This window comes from Zea mays, chromosome 9, assembly GCF_902167145.1.
Source record: "Zea mays cultivar B73 chromosome 9, Zm-B73-REFERENCE-NAM-5.0, whole genome shotgun sequence".
NCBI lineage: Eukaryota > Viridiplantae > Streptophyta > Magnoliopsida > Poales > Poaceae > Zea > Zea mays.
In genome coordinates, this window is record NC_050104.1 from 1,911,018 (window position 1) to 1,917,398 (window position 6,381).

The window sequence follows — 6,381 nt, forward strand, 5'->3', positions numbered from 1 at the left end:
AAACCATATTTGTGACGTTTTCTAATTATGTCACCTAGAATTTGTCATGGATTAAAGGATTCATCAGCAAAAAAACGAGCCATGTACGAAATTCTCACAAAATCAAAATTATTATTATTATTGCAAGGCCTTGATCAAGTGTGTGATTATCACACGATACTTGTGATATTTTTATAATACTAGGTGAGTGCCCGTGCGTTGCAACGGAAACATATAATACTATGATATTTTATGTACAAATGTCCACTACATTGCAACCATCAGTATCATACAGACTTCTATATATAACTAATACAATATCCGTGTGTTGCGACGACACATAAATTATTTGAGAGGGACCTGCTATGACTCGTACGGGTCAAGAGCTATAGTTGTTGCTAGGCACCGGTAAGGCGGCGAACGATTAAGCAATCGAGTGCATAAGCACAATTAAAAAAGGTGATACCATTGTGAAAGTTGCGATGTGGTAAATAAATAACAATGTATTCATTCAATATTAGAATCCTAGCATTCACCTCGAGAGAATTTATAGACTTGTCGAGAGACATCGCCCATAAGGACCAAACAATTGACCAAGTCAAAAACTATGTACAGCTTTACTTTCAAATAAATTCCAACGCACTATGTACAACTTTGCAGCGTGAATGAATTTCACCCGTTTTAATAATTAGTGTAATCTATCTATAAACAAATACACGTGGGATTTTTCTGACAGATCAAACAACAATGAACACGAGCAACCCATGAGGGCGTGACTCGACGAAGCAGAGAACTCACTACGTTTTAGCGACGGAAGAGAACGACGATCGTCACAAGCAGCGTGATGATCGTGGATGGGTGTCAGCTTTACTCTTTGAGGTGTTTATTTAAAAAGAGTTGTTCTACAATCTGAAAAAGAACAAAAACAAGTATTAAATACAAAAACATTTATTTAAAGATACTATTTATGTAAGAACCAAAACAACAAAGCATCTTTCCATACGACAATCCAATACTTGTCACATTATCAGGGGGCAGCATATAGTGCTATAATGTTCAAACGAGAATACCTGAAGACAGCCAACCATCAGTATATTTGTCAGTCAAACTGTACTGATCATTGCAGACTTTGACCATGTGTCCGTCCAGAACCTTTTCCAAACCCTGGAAGCACAAAAATAACCCAATTTAGCAATCACGGGCATCCCATTGATATAAAAGTATTGTCACAAAAGCAATGGAATGACATAAGAACAATACAAAAGCAACAGAAAGGTTCTCATCTGATGATAATGTTGCTCCAAAAATATTTTCAGTACAGAATTTTTCTGTTCCGATTACTTACCATTACACACCATGCTTATATAGTAGTAGGGAGATATATTATATGGTCAAACCTGAAATGGTTTCAGCAGCAAAAATCCTAAAGCATGTTATGGTAAGAAAAATAAAAACAAAATAGTTCCTGAAGCAAGAACTGACAACCTACCTAATGTGCAACTTTCTGCCCTGGAGAACATACATTACATTCATATGGCCAGATTTGATAATATCGAAGAAGCCAAGTAATCAAGGTAAACCAAATAATAACACATTAATAAAGCATGAACATAATTACCCAGTATTTACTCCATACTGCTCTTGTAATTTTTCCTCTGTAAAACTTAGGAGATCACCAATTGTCTCAACCCCAAGATCATCCTGCAAGGAACTTCCAAGCTTACCACCAAGTTGTTTCCTGAACAATATGGTTATTCTCACTATTCAGTTTCACATGCAGAGTTCCAACTAAAGCACAATGTTCTATGATCTAATAGTGACACAAAGTCTCAAAAACTTTTCCCAGGAAAGCAAGAACCATAAAGGACAGAGGCATCTTGTTAGAGGTAGATCATTACATCTTTTTCACAGGTAGTGATGCTAGTAAGTCTTGAACTGATGAAGAAGGGACAACTGTTTGCTGAGCAGGCTTGTACATTCCACTGACAAGTTTAGCTAACATCTGCACAGTATAAGAACAATGAGTGGAAAACTAAGATAGCAAGAGAAAGGAATAAAGGAATGCAGAAAACAGAAAAACAGGAACCTTAGCTGATTTCCTGAGCACAACAAAACTAACACGATAATAACCATGGGCTACTGAACATTTTTGTCAACAGAAAGAAAAGCATCTACTCACTATTACGACTCATTATAAACCTTATTGTGAGCAATCCCAGCAGAGCATGTGAATTGGGTTTCCTCCAGAACTTTGACTCGTAACTGTGCAACAATTATAGCTCCACATGCCAGTAACTTGTCCTGGTAATCAGCTTCTGATTGACAAAGCATGCCCTCACATTCTTTTCCTTCTCGCTGGCATTCTGAATATATCATGGCCTATGACCATGCTACATCAAATAGCAGAGCAGTAACAAATCTAACTGTGAGAGCGTTCTTACAGCCGGAAGGCCCAAGATATTTGACTTTGTCGCCTCCATAAAAATCCCCTCTGGTGAATCTAGGGGAGCTTGTAAGAGCATTTCCTTTGCTGCATCAGTAAGGTCAAGATAAACTTCGTCGATGGATGCCCGCTCGCACTTCCCTTTGCTTGCAAGGATTGCAACAACCTGAAAGTTCAGGTGCAAAATATAGACTTATTGTTCTATAATAATATGCCATGTAAGTCCTGCGCAATTATAACTTGTAGTAAATTAGTCAGCGATGGTGAACCAACCTCAACACCAGCACTTCTGTAAAGATTAAGGTTAGCCTTGCCACGCGCCACTGGGACCTGAACAAGATTAATACCAGGACAGACCCTCTTGGCCTCATCTCCGCGCATGGACCTGAATAAGCACAACCATTTCGTCAGAAGTTACGACCTAAGCAAATTCCAATTAGACGGGACTGTTGACGAAGAAATGAAGGGCACTCGCCTCTTCACACCAAATCCACGAGCCTCGTAGCTGACGGCAATCAAGCCGCCGCCTTTCCAGCCATTGTACTGCACCACGACGGTTGGTTGTCCCCTGAGCGCCGAGTTCCTCCGCTGCTCGACTGCAGTAAAGCAGATGATCAAACTGAAAAGCACCAAAAGGAGGGTAGTTAAAAGTAATAGTGATGTTTTTTGGCTAGGATATGGTCAAAAAAAACAGCATGAATTTCAGGGTCAGCCACATCACTGTTGTCATATAGGGATGAGGTACATATGGAGTTCTTTTGTGTGGGCATGTGTTTAATAAAATATCATCTCTCTGGTGGTGTTTTCTTTTGGAGCTCATTAAGATATGTCTTCTGCTCTTTGTGAGCCCAGGAAAAAACAATTAAATATAGAGTAAAATTCAATGGAAATGCCTGACCAGTGTGAGAAATGTCAGCTCCTACTTTCTCTCTGGTATTCTCAAGGCATTTGTGTTAGAGGCTTCAGTTAGTAGCAGTTTCAGTTAGTAGTGGCTAAGAGTAGCAGTTTCAAAAAAGGAGGGATTATACACCAGATTGAAATGAGCTTGCTCAAATGAAGACCTGGCACCGTGAAGCTCCTGATTGAGCTAAAAGATAAAAAGGGTTATGAAGTCGTCGCCTTCGGATTAAAGGATCTGGGCAGTTTTCTTCCCTTCTAATTCAAGGATTTGGGCTTGTTTCTTCCCTTCTGATTCAAGGACTTGGGCACATATTCTCCTTTCTACTTCAGCCTGCATCTCCATAGCCTGCCTAATCCCTGTTGGAGGAGTTATGTCCCCTGCATTGCCAAAATAAAAAATAAATAAAAAACATTAGAAGCAAACCATATATTATAACTCAAATTATTAAACACGAAAAAGCAACACATTGATCTCATAGTGGATACACTTCATGCCCAATCTGTGGCTGCCATTGATGGCACTCCTTTTTATCTCTGCAGATGTGTGTTCACAACCTGAAAGAAAACATGTTATGTAGTGACACAAACATGCAAAGCATAGAGTTTGAGAGATTGAACCATCAACCAACATAATTCACACATCCAATTTAGTGTGTCCTATTGACAACGCATGGTGCTTTTTATAATGTCCCCATTTCCCTATTATTTATGCCATTTGGGAGTTGATATTTGTTAATACATACAAAACCAATTACGACACTACCTATATGTGTGTGCCAAGTTTCCTAAATCATGCAAAACCAAGATAAATCAGCTACAACTACTATTGGTGCAACCTTTCAACTGTGCTGTTACAGCTTTCTTGAAGCCATCTAATGTGGTAACCTTGATATACATAGACTTTTACAGTATGGACAAATAAACATAAACTAAAGAGCTCAGATGCTAGGCAACTATAGAACACCGTCTAAACGACGCTATTATGTGCAAGCACGCTATGTGTGAAATAGATGGAGTAATTTTCTTTAGCTTCTACTAAACTCTGTCATGCTCTCGGATCACTTTTAGTTTTAGAGAAGAGAGTACAAACATGCCATATAGGGATTTTCTTTAGCAGTCGCCAATCAGTTATGTACGTACTTCATGAACACACCATTTTCTAGCAAATCCTTTATCTCACAAAACCCTCTATAAAAATTGATTTGAAGTTGGAAATGAAGTACCAAAGAGCAACTCGGTAAGATCATAAAACTTTTTCAAGCACTGAAAAATTGCTGCAGCCATGTCCCAGTCATCATCAGATGGAGAAATTTTCCTATCTGGGAATGTGAGGTAACGACAGAAGGGGTTTACCAAGTACGTTAGCTTCATTAGTTGTTAGACATCGATATGTCCATGTCTCGATGAAAATCCAACTAACAACGTATAACAAGTAGATGGTAATGTGAAAAACTGGAATTTGTAGAAAATCCAAATGCATTTCTGACCAAACAAAGCTCAAATAGACATTGATTCCTAAAAGGAAAATCAGAATTCTTCTAGTTCCAGACTATGGGGTAGGACTCTACCTAGCAAGAAGAGACAGTGCAAGTGCAAAAGTACCAGTATCCTGTACAATGCTGCTTAGTTTAGCCTATTACATAGAGGCATGCAAGTGCAAGATCAACAATGTCTGTATTAGTCTGTTTCTCAACAATGTCTGTATAAGTCAAGAAGTATTCAAGGCAAGGCAAACCTTCTTCTCTGAGAGTATCTTTGGTTGCTTGCAAATGTCTAGTGTATTTGGAAGGTCCATATAAATCCCTTTGAAGAGCATGCAAATATAGGATAGAAAGCTTGGTTAGAAACAATATTTATCCACGCTGAAAAATCAGTTATCTTCTAACTCAGTTCAACTTACCATTTCTTCTTGTAGCTAGGATAGCCAATTCATTGAAAATACATCCATGGACCAGGGGTGGATGGCGCACATCCGAGGATCAAAATAGGGATTGCAATTTCTAAAGTGGGGGGATCGTTTTACCTGTGCCCTACTGTTGTCGCTGGCTGCTTCTGCCCACCTGCACGGTACCCCCTGTTGGCTGTTGGCGTGCAGCACTCGGTGGCCAATGCTTCACGCCGGTAGCCTCCATCGAAACCCCAGCAGCAGCCCACGCCTCCAAGTCCCCAATCACCGATCCGGCCTCTAGGGGATCGCCTGCTGCCCACCGACAGTAGATTTGGTCGCTGTGCCAGTCGATTCAGTCATCGGCCCGGTAGATTTGGCTGCTCCGGCCGTCGATCGCACGTCACGGCTGGGGGCGGCTTTGATGGGTGGCAGCGGCTGGCACGGTGTGGGCGAGCTGGGCGCGTGTGGCGTCCGCGCATCGCCTGTCACGGCAAGCAAATGCAGGGGTCACGGGCAACTCGCGACGGGGGCTGCAGGACGGGGAGCGCGTGGGGGTGAGCGCGACGTCCATGTGGCACATGTCGCGGCAGGGAGAGGCAGGTGTCGCGGAGAAAGCGTGGCGGGGTGGGCGCGCGTGGATCCACGGATCGCATTTATGGTGGATAGGCGGATCCGCGGCATCCGGATCTACGGCATCCGGATCTGCGACGCAGGCAGTGCGCGTTGATGGCGGGGAGCAGAGGGGAGGAGGGTGGGGGATCCGTGGAGCGACGCGACTGTAGGTGTTGATGGCGGCGTGCAGAGGGGGAGGAGGGTGTGGTGCGTGCGCCATGGATGGAATGCTGGGGGAGGCGCGGTTTCTGGGGGACAGGATTTCACCGCGGCGACGCCATGGATGGAAGGGGCACCTGGGGGAGGCATGTTTTACGAATGAAAGGCCATGGATGGAAGTGGGCGTGCGCGTTGATGGCAGGCGGGCACAGCGCGTGGGGAAGACGAGCGCGGCGAGCGGGATGCAGAACGGCAGAACCGTAGGCAATGTGGACGCCTACAATAGATGCTTAAGAGATAGTAGAGATAAGTAGTAGAGATACTATACTTCTATCACAAGGAATCTTTAGGCAAAAAAATGCTACAAATTAATAAAAAAAACTTTGCTCCATCACAGGTA

At 42.5% G+C, this 6,381-nt stretch overlaps 1 pseudogene across 1 annotated transcript; it reads right to left on the reverse strand.

Annotated features, from left to right (window-relative positions):
- Nucleotides 1–579: 579 nt before the first annotated feature.
- On the reverse strand, nt 580–6,250 carry LOC103637777 (polY superfamily pseudogene; annotated as a pseudogene). The gene is made up of 12 exons (NR_161387.1): nt 5,223–6,250; nt 5,058–5,125; nt 3,789–3,877; nt 3,484–3,700; nt 2,898–3,041; nt 2,696–2,807; nt 2,179–2,588; nt 1,878–1,981; nt 1,598–1,717; nt 1,325–1,376; nt 1,050–1,143; nt 580–888 (listed from the first exon to the last, which is right to left on the reverse strand). The product of NR_161387.1 is annotated as a polY superfamily pseudogene (transcript).
- Nucleotides 6,251–6,381: the final 131 nt, after the last annotated feature.